The following is a 17,822-nucleotide window of genomic DNA, read 5'->3' as shown; positions in this document are numbered from 1 at the left end:
TCCGGGCAGGGACACGCGACATAAAATTTACTAGTCGGTTGAGGGTCCCCTAGGTCCAAAACACCGACAAGTGATGACATATAAAAGATGCTTAATCATAGAAATCAAGATATCAAATATATCCATAACAATATGGATCATGAGAACATAAAGCATATGAAATCATATAAATATAATAAGTATATAAACATGGTACATGTATTATTACGGAACAACTGAAAATAAACAGATAGCAACATAAACAGCATGGCTGTAAAATTAAAACAAACAGATATAACATATTATAATATGACAGAACAGATGAGATAAATTCATGGCTACATATGAAACAGTAGAGATGAATATATGAAACATATATAATCTGTAGAATGCAAAACAGTAAGGAGATGAATTGTTCATACCCTCCCATGCGCTCTGAGGATCCAGATCCTTGTCCAGCTTCTCTTGTCATGTCGCCAGGAAGAAGAAGATGTTTTGGGCAGTCGCGTAGACGCTCCCCAAAAACCTAATTGTCGATCCCCGTGCAAGGTCTCAAACGGCAAGGGCTTCGGAGGCACCTGCCCTCTCGCTGCTCTGTGCGCGCAGAGTCACGAGATGGAAATACCCTCACTTGCGGTTGGGCTGTGACTCTGAAGTGGTTCTACTCTCGTGTACCAAGTGACAGGCGTTCTCCCCTTTTATCATCGCGGAAGGGAAGCCAAAGGAGAAGCGCGAAAGGGAAGCTGAAGGAGAAGAGTCTCGCATGCGGCTGACGAAGAGATGGCCAACTGAAAGGTTTATACCGGAGTTGAAACTCCCGCGGTTAATGAGTGCTTAAAATTAACACAACCACACCACTCCCGCTCGCCGCCTGCCTGCCACGCCACGCCCGGCCCGGCCGGCGGCGGCGCGCGCGCGCGTGTGGCACGCCCTTGTCCATTTCTTGAGTTCTCAAATTAAGTGGAATAATTCCCACCATATAAGTCAAGCTAACGACCCTTGGATTCCAATATGGTACTATTGGTATTCTCCACTATTACACACCATAGAGTTTATTGAATAAATGGGCCAAACCCATAAAAGATCCAACAATCCCCACCAAACTCTAGGGTTTGTAATGATGAAGTATCATAATCACAATCCTTTGATATACCAGTGTTTCGATGGAGACTGTTAAGTTGAACATCCACCTAGAATAAGAGTTTCACTCATTCACAACTCAATAATGGACTAAGCCTTGAATTGACAGTTTTGTGCGAAATGAGATTCGCTCAAATCCTTTGCTGATACTAGGCTGCAAAAGGGCATTCCCGCTGTTTAGAAGCATATAAGTCACACTTCAGTGCCTTTCATGAGTATTTAGGGATTACCCAAGTCCCATAGACTGTCACCAGCAGTCTGACTCATATAGGTGTATTCCTCAGAAGATGTTCTATAGGACAACATCTCACCTTTATAAGACTCTTGGAATACATTAAGGTAAAAACCATCCTGCCTTACAGATAGGAAAGATGTGCATCAGAAATGAGTTAAGGAAGGGATCTTTCCTCACAACCTACTCCTAGCTTGTTTCTCCACTCTACTTCATGGGATCTCCGATCACATAGAGCAGGTTACCACTAGAGTAGATTTCACATGGGTCTCATACCCATTTCTCTCGATGCACTTTCTATCACATCGCGTGATAGACCCTTAGTGAATTGATCTGCTAGATTATTCGATGTGTGGACATAATCCACCGTTATAACTCCGGAGTTTTTAAGCTTTCTGACATATTTCAATCTCCTCTTAACATGCCTTGTAGACTTCATGTTATTCCTAGAACTGTTAACCTTTGTAGTCACCGTTTGGTTGTCACAGTTCATGGAAATAGCCGGTATTGGTTTTTTCAACTACCGGTAAATCCAATAGGAAATCACGAAGCCACTCGGCCTCAGCCCCAACAGTGTCTAATGCTGCGAGTTCTGCTTCCATTGTAGACTTCGTTAAGATGGTCTGCTTGCAAGACTTCTAGGAAACAGCACCACCTCCAAACAGAAACACATATCCGCTTGTGGCATAAAGCTCATCAGCATCAGAAATCCATTTGGCATCACAATAGCCTTCCAGCACTTTTGGGTTTCCAGTATAATGAATACCGTATGTCATAGTACCTTTCAAATACCGCAACACTCTCTCAAGACCACGCTAGTGATCATCTCCTAGTTTTGACACAAACCGACTCAGCTTACTCACGGCATATGAGATGTCCGGCCTTGTTGCACTTGCAAGGTACATGAGTGAGCCAATGATCTGGGAGTATGTCAATTGATCCCTTGCTATTCTCCGATTCTTTCTCAATAGCATGCTAGGGTCATAAGGTGTTGGAGCAGGATCACAGTCACTAAAACCAAAGCGACTCAATACCTTTTCCACATAATGAGATTGTAACAAAGTTACCCCACCATCAGCTTCTCTAACAAGCTTGATGTCTAGAATGACATCAGCTTCTCCCAAATCTTTCATTTCGAAATTGCTCGATAGAAGATTTTTAACTTCCTCAATCACATTGAGATTTGATCCAAAGATCAAAATGTCATCAACATAAAGGCACAACATAACAGACTCACCCCCACCATACCGATAATACACACATGTGTCAGATTCATTTACAGCAAAGCCAACAGCTGTAAGAGTATTATCAAACTTTTCATGCCATTGCTTAGGTGCTTGTTTTAGACCATACAATGATTTTATTAACCTGCACACCTTGTTCTCTTGACCATCTGCAATGAACCCTTCTGGCCGATCCATGTAGATCTCCTCATCCAACTCTGCATTTAGGAAAGCTGTCTTAACATCCATCTGATGAATGATAAGACCATAAGAGGCTGCCACGGCTATTAATGTGTGAATTGTAGTCAATCGAGCAACTGGTTAGTAGGTATCAAAGAAATCTTCACCCTCTTTTTGGGTATATCCTTTGGCCACAAACCTTGCCTTGTACCTCTCGATTGTACCATCTGTTGGGGGCCTTCGTCCTCCGAAGGTCCTCAAAAACGTAATTTAACAACGTCTTCCAAGTATGGCTTATGGACAGGTACCTTCGGACTCAGGGCAAAAGCATACACGATGGGAGGAGCATGGTCAAGATGAAGGATGTTGCTGCTCCGAAGCCATGCTCAAGGAAGCTTTGGCTCAATCGCAGAAAAGGGAACCGACTTAAAGGGGAAAAGGTTGTTTAGTCCTCATAGATTTATCTACAAGTCAATAATAAATGTAAAGGGCATGACTGTAATTTCTCACAGGCTACGTCCTGTGCCTATAAATAGATGAACAGTACCTCCGAACTGTTCACGCTGACTTGTACTCGCCCGTGCGTCACACTTGTACTCTATCAAGCCGAAGGTACTTTTTGTAATTCAATATTGTTCTTATCTTTCCATAATTATATAATGAAGAATGAATAATATGATATAATTATTTGTGTTATTTCTCATATGTCATATGTTTCTTCTTCTATTTTAACATTCACTGTGATCATGAAGGTATGACCTTCATGACCTTCGTCTGAAGATCATTATATCCTAAGGGAAATAATGCTTCAAAGGACGAAGGGCTTTAACCTGTAACATTTTGTGTTGCCTTGTTCTTAATTCATAGCATTTGAGAACAAGTCCCCAACATTGGCGCCCACCTCCGGTGAACCCTTTTTTCGACCACCTTCGGCAAGCACTGACCTTCGTCATGCCGCCGAAGAAAGTTTCAGCGCCAGGGGCTGCCGCATTATAGCCACTGGACCCAAATCAGGAGACCCTTTCTCTTCGAGAGGCCCGAAGCCAGAAGAGCAAGGCCACCAGTCCAACACTCTAGGAGGAGGAGCTGGACCAAGAAATCAGAAACATGGAGATAATCCATCAGCAAGTACAGACGAAGAAGGAGAAGATGGCCCGACTGGCTGATCTTCAAAGACAGATCGACGAAGCCACAGAAGAAGTAAGCCATCTTGCTCAAGACGAACAAGATCGAAGGCCCCAACACAGGGAGCTTCATCAAGAAGGCTTATTCAACGAGGATGGATGGTATGATGATTTTAATCATGATACATTTACCTTTGATGATGCTTCTCCCTTGGCAGCAGAACTGCAGGCTATCCCGTGGCCTCCATCATACAAGCCACCACAGCTCCCCATGTATGATGGGCATTCAGATCCGAAGCAGTTTTTGATGAGTTATGAAGCAACTATATCTTCATATGGAGGCAATGCAGCTATCATGGCCAAGTCCTCTGTCATGGCAGTTCGGAATGTGGCCTAAACATGGTATTCTTCTCTTCGGCCAGGGACTATTACTTCGTGGCAGAAGCTCAAGGATATGCTACTTACAAGTTTTCAATGCTTTCAGACGAAGCCGGTCACATCTCAGGCCCCGTTTCAATGCACGCAAGACCATGAGGAGTATCTTCAGGCATATGTCCGAAGGTTCTTGCGTCTCAGAGCACAAGCGCCTACAATGCCCAATGAAATTGTCATTGAGGCCATGATCAAGGGGCTTCGTCTAGGACCTACTGCCCAATATTTCGCCAGAAAGCCTCCACAGACTCTGGAGAAGCTACTTCAAAAGATGGATGAGTACATCAGGGTCGACAATGACTTTCGCCAAAGAAGGGAGGAAGCTTACAGGTTCTCTGAGATGACCAGGGGCTTTGGAGGAAGAATCCACCCGAGGCATGTCAGGTCAATTCATAACTCCACACAGAATGATGATAGAGGAAGTCAGTTGCAGAGGCCACAATATTCTTCATAATATTCGGGGCAGCAATAAAGCTCTTTTCGGCCGCCAGCTCCAAGAGACAGAGGCGTCAGGGGCTTCGGAGGAAGATATGGGGACCAACCCAGAAAGATTTACTGTCTATTTTGTGGTGAAGACAAGGGCCATACTACAAGAATGTACCAAATCACAATCCAAAAGCAGAAGGAGATCGCAGAAGTCAAAGCCCGGCAAAGTCAACCGAAGCAGGTCCTACACACTGCTTCCTATCACTCACCCTACATACCACAATATGTGGGTAATCATCCTACAGCTTCTGTTGCTTCGGCTAGTCAGCCACAGGCTTCCTGGCCATAGCTTCCACCTCCGCCGCCACTACAACCTGCCTATTCACGAGGTCAGTAGCTAGAAGGGAGCCATCAGACTCATCAGCAGCGAGATCTTAGGGAGGAATCCGAAGCTCGCATAGTCAACAGTACTGTGCCAGAATCAACACACATCTATTGAGAGATATCCTACCTCTGAAGCATTTTTACATTCATTGTCATTTTCTTTTTAAATAAGGAACAATCAATGTAAATCTAGTCTTGTCATTTTTAATTTCTTGTAATAGCTTCGTTCTTGTCATAGTGAAATATATCTTTCCCACAGACTCACGAAGCTCAAAAACTGTCGAAGCTCAAAAGTCGTTCCTAAGGGAATGCAGAGCTAAAAATCGCATTGCAAGTTTTACCGAAGCTACAAAAGTCATTCCTAATGAGCGCAACGTAAGTTTGCCGAAGCTACAGAAAGTCGTTCCCAAGGGAGCGCAATGTAAGTTTTCTGCTCAAAAGTCGTTCCAAAGGGAATGCAGAGCCAAATACCGCCGAAATATAAGGCGAAGCGCGAAAAGTCAACGCGAATACCGCCGAAATAGAAGGCGAAGAAGTTCAAAAGGCGTTCCTAAGGGGATGCAGAACTTACACCGTAAAATAAGCGGTGAAGCCGAAAAATAAACGGCAAAAAGATTTTGATGGTTCCTAAGGGGACACAGAGGATTGTGTTTCAGCGTGGGTATGTGTCTTCGGCATTAGCATCATTCTTTGCATCATATCATCACATCATATCGCATAGCATCACATCATACATCATATCACATCAATGACATCAATTGGAAACAAAGCCGATCTTCGGAGAATGCTTTACAAAAAATGAAAAGATGCTAAGGCACAAAGTAAGCTGAGAATTACAGTTTCATTAGTTCTGATATGGAAAGAGGGATCTATTGTTTACGAAGCATTGATGATTTTACAAAGTGTGGATGATTCTTTCGAAGCATAAAAACTCTTCTTTACGAAGCATGAAAAGAAGGGAAGGTGTTTTTTCGCCGAAGGCTCAAAAACGGTATGTACATATAGTTTCATGCATCGCAAAGAACTGAATTACAAACAATTTACATATTACATCGAAAAATATAAACATCAAACATTACAGACTTAGTTCAGCAAATATTACATTAATATCCTAGAAATGTTTTTACAATAATTGCTATTCTTCCTTCAAAACTTTCTCTGCAACTTCGTTAAGTAGCTTGGTAACAACTTCGTCGACAATAGCTTCGGCCATATTAATAATTTTTATCGCTTCCTTTGTCTCTGGGTCGGCCAGTGGGTTGAATGGCTCTGGGGGAGGAGATAGTTCAGCTGCGGTAGAAGATATCGATTAGTTCGAAGTCACGAAAATAAACAACAAAGTTAAAAGCCATTAAGTAATACCTATCCGTCTTTCAAGTTCCGCAACTTTTTTAGCTTCTTTCGTTGCTTCTCGAGCGTCATGAATATCTTTTTCGCTCTTCTTCATTATTTCATGAGCCATCCCTCGGCCGCCATTTTCCCAGATATCAGTGAAAAAATTTCCGCCTATTAAACTCGCTTCGGCCGAGGGGTCCTTCGTATCGTCAATAGAGAAGGCAGCTTCGGCCTGGGCCAATGTTTTAACATGTTCGCAACCTGCCTTCTCCAAAATGGCTGCAACTCCCCTAGCACCAGAGAATGCACAGACGTCCCCACGGTCACTCAAAATCTCCTCAAAAGCTTCGGCTTCACTACTGATCCACTCGATGACGCCCTCAGGGCCGCCCCGTATGAAGTTGTCTTCGTTTGAGTAGGCTCCCACATTGGCGAAGCTAGTCTTTATCTTTTTTATGCATTCCATAGATTTTTCAAAACATCTTTATTTTGATGCGTGAAGATCCACAACTGTTTTTTCAAAATAATTTTTCCAGTACTCACTGGCATATCGATCAGCTTCGGCAACAGCGCATTTTAATTTGGCCTCAGCTAATTGTTTCCGAAGGTCTTCAATTTCATTATTTTGGGCCTCAGCTTGAACTTTGGAACTAGCTTCGTCTTCTTTTATCTTGTTTACCAATGAAATTAGTATTTTATCCTTTTCAAGGCCTTCGTTCCTCAGTTCAATCACCTCTGAGCGAAGGTTGTTCAGAGCCATTGAGCACCCTTCATCTTCGATATTTTTTGTGCCCTGAGGGCATTGCTAAGAATCAAGCCCTGCAAGAGGAGCATAGTATTAAGTATAAACAAATGAAAAAAATTCGTTTTTAAATACAAAAATTGATTTTCACACCTTTATACTATTATATGCCAAACTGTCGGCCAATTCATCCTTCGACAGTACTGAGAGCCCATCTTCTAATGTTGGGAATCCGAAGCTTCTACATATCTCCCGGCAAAGAGATATCTCTTTGCTATCCGGGAGACAGTACAAAAAATCTTCTTCTCCGCTGCCGTTGAACACTAATGCCCCCTTCGGATATTTCAGCTTATGGGCATAATGTTGAGCTTCTCGTTCTTCTTCTTTAGAGAGTCTTTTTCCTAAAGCGTGACGGATGATATATTCAATACTTTCTTTTAAAGCTTCGGAAGCAGGAGCGGCAATTTTTTCAGGCAAAGTCTGTTCTATAGCCTCTTCCTCTGCTGCCTTCTCTTCAATTTCCGAGGGTTTTTTCTCAGCAGGCTCTGAAGGCTTAGCTTCGGCACTAGCCTGGCTCACTACAGCTTCGACTTCGGTCGGTTTTGTTTCAGCTTCGATTTGCATTTTCGAAGCCTCGGCAATTTTCCCTGGAGTAGAGCTTGAAGCCTTTACTGACTCTAGCACATCTAGTACACTCGCCATTCTTCTTCTTTTGAGAGTTGCCGCAAGACCTTTTTGTATCTTCGGCATTGTTACTTTCGCCGAAGGGCTTAAAATTTCTAACATTTTTGTTCCTTCAGTTTTTAGCTCTTCGACCTTATCTTTACCAGTCTTTGCCTCAGCTTGCTCGGCTGAGGGTGCCTTCGGCAAGATAGCCGGTTCTTCAGCCTTTTGCGTAGGAGGAACTGACTCCTTGGGATTAACAGCTGAAGAAGCCTCCTCGCCAAACTCGGGCACCATGGCCGGCTCAATATAACGTGGCCGGTGGGTGAGGACTTTCAATTTCTTGCTTTTCGGCGCATGCTCATCTGGAATGGCCGAAGCAACAATCTTGGCCGAAGCAGCAACTTTCCTCTTCTTTCCCCGTCCCCGCAGCGGGTAGCTGTAGTCGGGGTAAACAAAACCAATAGCATCAAAAACTCTATTCAATCTCTTTTTTACTTGGCTCCCGAAGGATGTGGATAAGGCATTATCTTCTGCCTTGGAATATGGTCCAAGCAGTTCATCACTTGTAGCTTTAATACATTTCAGCCAGTCATCATTCGGTTCATCAAATTTATCTCTGTATTTGAAGGTGTATTTCAACCGAACCAGCTCACCTTCGCCAGACTTGGTAACAATCTCTTTCGGCATTTCCCAGTTCTCTAAAAGTGGCCACACTCTGAAAGCTATATGCTCTTGGATTAAATCTCTTGTACCAATGAAGAAGCAGACAGTACCAAAGGCCTTCTGGCATGCTTCGGCGGCTTCATCGATTTCAATCTTCGGCCTTCGAAGGCCGAAGCGGGACCAAATGGGGCGCATAATAACCTCCTTAACATCCTCCCTCGCCACTAAGTCGTTCTTCACATAAAACCATTCTTCCATCCAATTCCCTGGCCACCTCTTCCGAAATGTCGGCACTGGGTAGCTTGCGTTGGGATGGCAATGAACCCGTAACAACCGAAGTTGTTGTGATATTGTTCCTTCCCTGTGGCCTTCGTCTCATACATGAGTTCGTGCATGATGCAGAAGCACTTTGCACTCGGTTCTAGCCCCTGACTCCTTACTGCCCAGACAAAGATCCCCATCCTTAATATAGCTTCGGGGGTAATTTGATGAAGGAAGATCTGATAAATTTTTAACACTTTGACCACAAACCTGCTCAGAGGGAACCGAAGCCCAGCTTTAAAGAAGCTTCAAAAAATCACAACTTCATTCTCCTCAGGCGCAGGAACGTTGTTGTCTTCGCCAGCCCTCACAATAGACATGTCCCGAAAATATCTTCCCCTCATATTTTCAAGGTGACTTTGCTTGATGGTTGATTTTCCGAAAATTGCATGACTCGGCCTCCAGGGTCGATCTCGGAGTCTTCGCCTCCACTATCTGCACCATAACTTTCACTTTCACTAGTGTCTTCAGACTGGCCTTCCAGGATTTCCTTGGTAATCTTCTCTATATTTGTCTTCGCCATTGACTCGATAAACCTAGCTATATAAGGATTAACAACCTTCTTCTGCTCAAAGAGCTTCTCCTCTTCAGTGAGCTTCGTCTCAGCAGCAACTTTCTTGTCTTGAGACATCTTTTCTTCAGAAATGACAAAAACGTGTCCTTAAAACTGAAGCTTAGAAAGTCTGAGAAACTAAGCAAGTGTTGGTGAGCAAGAGCTATAAAATTGAACAAACAAAGCAAGTGGCACAGACAGTGTACCAAATCTGGTTAGGGTGAGTTCTTATTTATACGCTCGGCGCGCGCTAAATTGGAGGGTCCCGCCTGTCATTGACTGTTGCTATTCTAGCAAAGGGAAGGTGTTTTTTCGGACCTTCGGCTTAAGGCCTTCGTCCATATCACAGTATGAATTCGTTATTCTAAACAAATTAATACTGCGAGGGGCTACTATTGGGGGCCTTCGTCCTCCGAAGGTCCTCAAAAACGTAATTTAACAACCTCTTCCAAGTATGGCTTATGGACAGGTACCTTCGGACTCAGGGCAAAAGCATACACGACGGGAGGAGCATGGTCAAGACGAAGGATGTTGCTGCTCTGAAGCCATGCTCAAGGAAGCTTTGGCTCAATCACAGAAAAGGGAACCGACTTAAAGGGGAAAAGGTTGTTTAGTCCTCATAGATTTATCTACAAGTCAATAATAAATGTAAAGGGCATGACTGTAATTTCTCACAGGCTACGTCTTGTGCCTATAAATAGATGAACAATACCCCCGTACTGTTCACGCTGACTTGTACTCGCTCGTGCGTCACACTTGTACTCTATCAAGCCGAAGGTACTTTTTGTAATTCAATATTATTCTTATCTTTCCATAATTATATAATGAAGAATGAATAATATGATATAATTATTTGTGTTATTTCTCATATGTCATATGTTTCTTCTTCTATTTTAACATTCACTGCGATCATGAAGGTATGACCTTCATGACCTTCGTCTGAAGATCATTATATCCTAAGAGAAATAATGCTTCGAAGGACGAAGGGCTTTAACCTGTAACATTTTGTGTTGCCTTGTTCTTAATTCATAGCATTTGAGAACAAGTCCCCAACACCATCGGGCCTAAGCTTTTTCTTGAAGATCCATTTGCAGCCTATAGGTTGACAACCATAAGGACGGTTAACGACCTCCCAAGTTCCATTAGACATAATAGATTCCATCTCACTTCTTACTGCTTGCTTCCATAAGTCAGCATCAGGAGAGGAATATGCCTCACTAATGGTAGTTGGTGTGTCTTCCACAAGGTACACTATAAAGTCATTACCAAAGGATTTTGTAACCCTTTGTCTCTTGCTCTTTCGAGTGACTATAGTGTCATCCTCCTCAGGGATGTGCACGTGAAGATCCTCAGCATGATCTATAGGAATAGACAGTTCGTGCTCATGGTGAATTATAGTCTCATGACTTATATCACTAGGTGTATTCTTCATGGGAAACTCATTCTCAAAAAATATTGCGTCTCTTGATTCCATGATAGTATCAACATACATATCAGGCACATCAGATTTTATAATTAAGAACCTATACCCAGTGTTGTGAAAAGAGTACCCAAGGAATATACAATCAACAGTTTTAGGCCCAAGTTTGCGCTTTTTGTTGATTGGCACATTCACTTTAGCCAAGCAACCCCGAGTGCGCAAATATGAGAGATTTAATCTTCTCTTTTCCCATTCCTCAAATGGTGTGATCTCTTTGTTCTTTGTTGGAACTCTATTCCGGACATGACACGTTGTCAAAATCGCCTCACCCACCATGCCTTGGATAATCCCGCTGTACTCAACATGACATTCACCAAATCTATTAGAGTGCGCTTTTTCCTTTCATCAATCCCATTGGATTGTGGTGAGAATGGCGGTGTCCTCTCATGAATAATACCATGTTCCACGCAGAACTCATCGAAAACATTAGAGAAATATTCTCCACCTCGATCAGACCTTAACCGTTTTATTTTCCTCTCAAGTTGGTTCTCAACTTCAGCTTTATAGGTCTTAAAAATAATTAAACGCTTCATCTTTTGTTTTTAAGAGATACACATAGCAAAATCTAGTGGAGTCATCTATAAAAGTGAGAAAGTATCTTTTACCACCTTTTGTCAAAATTCCATTCATCTCGCACAAATCAGAATGAACAAGTTCTAGAGGTGCCAAATTCCTCACCTCAGCAGCCTTGTGAGTCTTGCGGGATTGTTTTGATTCAACACACACATGGCACTTAGACTTTTTGACCAAGTTAAATTTAGGAATTAGATTTAGATTTGCTAACCGCATAAGACAGCCAAAGCTTGCATGATAAAAACGTGAATGCCATAAATCTGACTCATCAGAAAAATTAACAGAATTCACCATTTTATTACACACATCATGCAGTGATAAGCGGAACAAGCCTCCGCAGTCACATCCTTTACCAACAAAAGTACCATGTTTCGATATAACACATTTATTTGACTCAAGAACAACTTGGTATCCATCTCGACATAACATAGAAGCACTAACGAGATTCTTCTTGATAGAGGGCACATGATGCACGCTCTTCAATGGCACCGTCTTTCCCGAAGTAAACTTCAGAATGACTGTACCAACACCAAGAACATGAGCACGCGACCCATTTCCCATTAACAAGGCGCCAGACCTCCCGACCTGGTAGGAAGTGAACATAGAGGCATCAGCACACACATGAATGTTTGCACCACTATCCATCCACCACTCAGGTGAATTACAAACTAAAAGAACAAATGGTAAAGAATTACCATACCCAGATGTTCCATCTCCAGTTTCAGTGGTTACAACATTAGCTGATTTCTTGTCCTGTGTGAACTTGCGATCAGGGCACTCTCTAGCCCAATGTTGATCACTGCCACACAAAAAGCATTCTCCCTTTCCCTTGTTATTGTTGTTGTTCTTCTTTTTAAACTGTGCTGTTTGAACAGGTTTATTTGTATTCTCTTGTTTGTTCTGGTTTTTATTCTTGATGAACTTGTAGAAGTTTCTCTTCTGCACCACATTAGCAGTAGAGGTCTCCACACCTTTTCCATTGTCCGTTGTTCTAGCCCTTTACTCAACATCAAGAGTGCCAATGAGCTCTTCCACATTGAATTCTTGTCTCTTATGTTTGAGAGAGGTAGCAAAGTCCTTCTAAGAATGTGGCAACTTGACGATTATACCGCTAGCCACAAACTTGTCAGGCAAAGGACAAGGAAAAAGTTCGAGTTCCTTAGCTAGTGCCTGAAACTCATGAGCCTGTTCCACTACAGATCGGTTCTCAACCATCTTGTAGTCATACAGCTGCTCCATGAGATACAGCTCGCTACCAGCGTCGGTAACTCCAAACTTTTCAACAAGTGCATCCCACAGCTCTTTCCCTGTAGAAATGATGATATAGCTTTTCTGGAATTTTGTATCAAGTGCGCTAATTACTGCTCCTCGAAAGAGTTTGTCTTCAGCCTTAAACTTAGCCTCATCCTCAGGAGGTAAGTCGACAGGCTTGCCCTCAGCGGCATGAAAACAAGACATTGCAGTAAGCCACAATTCCATTTTAGCTTTCCAAATCAAGAAGTTTTTACCATCAAAAGGATCAGGCTTTAGCACAGCAGCAAAACCTCTGACAGAAAAATGTCTAACATTAGGTTTTTGGATTGTTAGAATTATAGGCATTTTCCATATCATTTTAATTCCATAAATTAACATTATGGTGATGACATATAAAAAGATGATTAATCATAGAAATCATGATATCAAATATATCCATAACAATATGGATCATGAGAACATAAAGCATATGAATCATATAAATATAATAAGTATATAAACATGGTACATGTATTATTACGGAATAACTGAAAATAAACAGATAGCAACATAAACAACATGACTGTAAAATTAAAACAAACAGATATAACATATTATAATATGACAGAACAGATGAGATAAATTCATGGCTACATATGAAACAGCAGAGACGAATATATGAAATATATATAATCTGCAGAATACAAAACAGTAAGGAGATGAGTTGTTCATACCCTCCCATGCGCTCTGAGGATCCAGATTCCAGGAAGAAGAAGATGTTTTGGACGGTCGTGTGGACGCTCCCTAAAAATCTAATTGGCGATCCCCCATGCAAGGCCTCGGAACTTGCGGCTGGGCTATGACTCTGAAGTGGTTCTGCTCTCGTGTACCACCAAGTGACAGGCGTTCTCCCCCCGCCACGCCCGGCCCGTGCCCGGTCGGCGGCGGCACGCGCGTGTGGCACACCATTGTCTGTTTCTTGACTTTTCAAATTAAGTGGAATAATTTCCACCATATAAGTCAATGCAACGATATTTGGACTTCCAATATGGTACTATTGATATTCTCCACTATTACACACCATAGAGTTTATTGAATAAATGGACTTAGCCCATAAAAGATCCAACAGCTCCTCGACTCATATGTATTTTAGGAGAAAAAAAGTACCAGGTCCATTAGACGCGTAAGCAAAAGGCCAAGTATACCAGGTCAGACGACGTACACGTGAAGTCTGCTTGATTAACGCGCGCTCATCAACCAACCACCCAAATTTGCTGGCTGCATGCTAGGTTAGTTTAATTGTTTAAGTGCAGTAGTGCACAGGGGCCAGTGAAGTGCTGTACTGTACTGTATATTTGATTTATATGACCTGCACTGCAAGTCTGAAGTCTCGTCATTAACAAACAATCTTAGACTGACTCTGATAGTCGCGAAACAACTCACACCATTCATGCACATTATTATACCGCGTGAACTTAATTAACATGCTACTTGGGTTCTAAACTTTCATTAGTGTCCTCCAGCATGATCGTGCTACATCATCCGTATCCGGTTTGAGCAAATCCAGTTTTACACAATTTTGCGTAGGTTGTCGACTAAGTTGAATAAGGACTTGTTTCTGATTTTCTAAGTTTAGGGCATAAGAAACGACACAACGTTCTAAGTTTGAGAACCACTGATGCATTTTACTATAAAAATATGTTTCTCGATTGAACGGTTCAAAGACAAGAAAGATTATGATCAACCGTTGGTCGGTAAACTATTGCAATATATATATTTATTATAATATAGTTTATATATTTGGAGCCCTGGCCCAATGGTGTCATCCGGTTCAGCCGCAAACACCCCCAGGCCACCAGGGTTTAGGTTTTAGCGGCGGCGGTACCCTCGGACGTGCGAGTGGCAGCAGTGGTTCCCTTGGACATGCAAGCGACGACAATGGTTCCCTCAGGCGTGCGAGCGGCGGCAGCGGTTCCCTCGGGCATGCGAGCGAAAATAGTAGAGGTTATGATGAGAATCGCCCATGCATGGCACAGAGTCAATGGTATTTGCCTGGGTAATGTGTGGGTCACTTTACAAAAATGATATTGTCTTTACGGAAACAATACAATTATGAGGCCCTGGTTACAGAATGTTCGGAAACAGTTTTCATCCGTAGGTGCGGCCTAGGCCTTGCGAACTGCACACGCCGCCTACATTTAATGCAAGACGCACGCCGTTAGTGACTTGTGCAAATGGGCATGCCTCCTGCCCGTATTAAATTTGGGCACCCCCATGCTAGAGGCTCGGGTCAGGTTATGCCTGGCAGCTTTCACGATGCGCCACAGGTCACGTGGCAACATCGGATCCCTGCCTGAGCAGAGAGCGGGGTTTGGGAGTGCATGCAAACTTGGCAGCCCCGGACCTCCCATGGATGGGCGTCTGGATGGCACTTATGGATATCCGAGTTCCATCCGTATAGTCTCGTAGCGGCAATGGACCTCCTCTGGTTGAAGGTCCGGATGACATACGTAGGGGTCCGAAGCTGCCCTAGAGGGGTCCAACACCAGGGAGTAGTCTCCGAGCAATTCCATTAGCGGACGGGCCTAAACTCCGAGCGGGGTAGACTGTCCGTTATCACGTGGCTATGGATAGCCACAAGGGTCCCGTCTTGACCCAACAGAAGTGGGTACTCCGGTTTTATGGTACCAACAGGTAATATCATACTCATTAATGAGATGCCATATAGGACATTCACTAGTACAGAGAAGCTCTATAGTGCCGGTCGTAAACCTATTTTTAGTGGTGTTTTTCGTAACCGCCAGTGCTAGGGGCCAGTAAAAATCATCATTTTTACAGGCGGGTAACTGAAGACCGCCAGTGAAAATCGATTTTCACTGGCGGTCGGTGTAATAAAACCGCCAATGAAAATCGATTTTCACTGGCGGTCGACGTAATAAAACCGCCAGTGCAAATTGTTTCCATGAAACATAAAACAGATTTTAAAAATAGTAAAAAAATTTACTGGCGGTTTTCTTAAAGAACCGCCACTAAAAATAGCACAGTCGGTTGATAAACGAATCCGTCTGTAAAAATATATCGTCTCGCAGGCTTTAAGCCTTTTTCTACTAGTGATTTTATTGATGTGGCAAAACATTTAATAGGAGGGAGAAAAGGCTATATCTTCTATAAGATATTTCTTTGGCACGACATTTTAGGTTGTGGCATAAAAAATAATGTTCGAGTCCACTCACATAGACACAACATCACACCAATTAATTGTTTAAATATATATGTATGATACTATACATTGTGAAAGGTGTATTTTTCTAGCATTACCATACTTTACATATCATGTTACATCTTTGGATATTGGAGTTTGGTATTTTAGATTAGGAATAGCCTTAGCATTCAGATCCAACTGCAAAATACCTGGCACCGACACACTCAGAGAGTGAGTGAATGCATGACCTCCAACAACTACAGTAGATACGTCTACCGCCTCATGTTGCCGCCATCACCTTACTGGCTAAGAGCAAGTTTAATAATATAGCCCACAACAATCTTTATAATATTATTATATCATATATATAGTCAACTAAAAGTCTAGTCATACGATAACACAAGTTCTACATAAGTACATTTAATAATCGATTCATCTTTTCCTTTCACGATCTGTTTTGGAGTCCGTGAGCAGTCTGCTTTCAGCTGTCTACTAATGACTAATTCGCTTCTATTATCTCTATTTCTCTTTCATCCACATCACCATAAATCCGATGCGACATCTTATAGCCCGCCTACATCACCTTATTATATTTGCTATAAGCGTGTTAGCTACTAGTTACTGATGATGATAAACTAACCTATCTCTATCGTCTCAACTTTGTCTCTATCTCTCTCTCTCTCCTTGCATATCCATAGATGCGAGGTGCCCAGATCCGCTCCTAGGAAGTCACCCATAATTTATTTGTACATGGAAGAATATAGACTATAGTTTTGTGTTATTGTCATCGTCAGCCCATATGATGGACATGGACGTAGTGTGATCACATGTAGCTAGCTACGTACTTAGCCAGATTGCTGGTCAAATAAAGAGAGAGGCAGGTACGGTGAACCTGCACTTGCACATGTAGTCGGTGATACAATATTTTGTAGGACCGGGCTCCTCGACTTATATATATTTTAGGAAAAAATATAGTCAATTAAAAGTCTAGTTATACACGATAACACAAGTTGTGCATAAGTACATTTAATAATCGGTTCATCTTTTTCTCTCACTACAATATGTCTTGTGTAGTCCGTGAGCAGGCTGCTTTCAGCTGTCTACCAATGAATAGCTCGCTTCTATTATCTCCATTTCTCTTTCCTCTATATCACCATCAATCTGACGCGGCATATCTTGCATCGCCCGCCTACGTCACCTTATTATACTATAAGTTGTGTTAGCTTAGCTACTAGTTAATGATGATGATAAACTAACCCATCTCAATCTCTATGTCTCAACTTTGTCTCTCTCTCTCCTTGCAGATCCGTAGATCCGAGGTGCCCCGATCGGCTCCTAGGAAGTCACCCATAATTTATTTGTACATATGGAAGGATATATATAGGCTATAGTTTTGTGTTATTGTCCTCGTTAGCCTATATGATGGATATGGACGTAGTGTGATCACATGTAGCTAGCTACGTTTAGCCAGATTGCTGGTCAAATAGAGAGAGGCAGGTACGGTGAACCTGCACTTCCACATGTAGTCGGTGATACAATATTTTGTAGGGCTCCTCGACTTATATATATTTCAGAAAAAAAATATAGTCGGTGATACCAGGTCGACATGCATGTTAGTACACGTGAAGTCAACCAAACCAACCACCCAACTTAGCTCTACCTGCATGCTTGCTAGGTTAATTAGGGCGTTTAGAAGAGCTCTCACAGCTCCGCTCACAGCGAGAATCACTTCTGCCAAGCCAAACGATAAAAATATAAACTGATTGATGGTAGTAGTGAAGTGAATCTAGTCTCTACTTTATACTAGAAAGTGGGAGCAAAAACCTGCTTCACACCACTCTCAACCTGCTTCCTACTCTTTAACCATTCAGAAATCACTTTACAGCCTATTTGACAAATAATTTTCGTCAAATAGATTCACTTCCTGTAGAGAA

This window comes from Zea mays, chromosome 4 (genome assembly GCF_902167145.1).
Source record: "Zea mays cultivar B73 chromosome 4, Zm-B73-REFERENCE-NAM-5.0, whole genome shotgun sequence".
Taxonomy (NCBI): domain Eukaryota; kingdom Viridiplantae; phylum Streptophyta; class Magnoliopsida; order Poales; family Poaceae; genus Zea; species Zea mays.
This window is presented reverse-complemented; position numbering follows the sequence as displayed.